This window comes from Octopus bimaculoides, chromosome 9 (genome assembly GCF_001194135.2).
Source record: "Octopus bimaculoides isolate UCB-OBI-ISO-001 chromosome 9, ASM119413v2, whole genome shotgun sequence".
In the NCBI taxonomy this organism is placed as follows: Eukaryota; Metazoa; Mollusca; class Cephalopoda; order Octopoda; family Octopodidae; genus Octopus; species Octopus bimaculoides.
In genome coordinates this window covers 51,562,023-51,563,343 of record NC_068989.1, presented here as the reverse complement: position 1 = coordinate 51,563,343, position 1,321 = coordinate 51,562,023, and positions in this window count along the sequence as shown.

Below are 1,321 nucleotides of genomic sequence, written 5' to 3'. Positions count from 1 at the left end.
TGATTTTTTTTTAATTAAAAATAAATAATATTGCTTTATATTTAAGATTCACTTCTTTAAAAAGGTACCTCAATGTCAGCTTCCGGTATTGACGTAACAACGGCAAAAAGCTTCACTCTCTATTTTGTGTGTGAGTGTGTGTGTGAGTGTGTATGAGAGAGAGAGACAGAGTAAATACTACATACACACCGCTCTCTCACTCTGTCTCACACACATACACATGCACACACACACCCATTGACTCACTCACACTCTGTCTCTTACAAACACACACATACATAAATGCATACAAACATATTTACAAAGGCACACGTGTGTATGCGCGCGCGTGCGTGTTTGTAAGAGACAGAGTGTGAGTGAGTTAAGGGGTGTGTTATCATATGACAACAAACCTCTCTCTGTCACTCACACTCTGTCTACACACATACATGAATGTATACAAACATATTTACAAAGACATACTCACTCACTCACAGATACAGGCACTGAAATACAGACACACACACGCATATATCGTATTTTACACATTGTGTGTTACAGCAAAAACGTTTAACATCCGATTTTAAACGTATAGGCATGTAGCGCATATGTACGCTGAATTGTTTTAGATGGCCTTGCAAGATACATATGTTGCAATATGGCCATGTACTTTTACGAAAACATTGGCTGCAGATCTCAAGAATCTCTTTCAAGTATATCAAAGCTAACTGAGGATTAGATATTTCTGGCGCAGCATTTTATGACACATCTGGTAAGGCTTCACAAAAAATATCTTAATGCGTGCCTGTTCTTGCGTATCTAATTAATCAGGAGTGTTCTGAGATGTATACTTTTATTCTTTTATTTCTTTCAGTCATTTGACTGCCGCCATACTGGAGCACTGCGGTTAGTAGTCGCACACATCGACCCCAGGACTTATTCTTTATAAACCTAATACTTATTCTATCGGTCACATTTTCCGAACCGCTAATTTGCGGGAACGTCAACACGATATCGGTAGACAAACAACGGTGGGGAAACAAACACAGAGACAAAGACACACACACACACACACACACACACACACACACACACACATATATATATATATATATATATATACATAAATACGACAGCCATCTTTCAATTTCCGTCTACAAAATCCACTCTCAAGACTTTGGTGGGACTGAGGCCATAAAAGAAGACACTTGCCCAGGGTGCCGCCCAGTGGGACTGAAACTGGAACCATGTGGTTGGTAGGCAAGCTACTTACCACGAAGCCACTGCTTCTTTATGAAAAAATTGCATTATTCTATTGAAGTATATATTTGCTTCTTATATT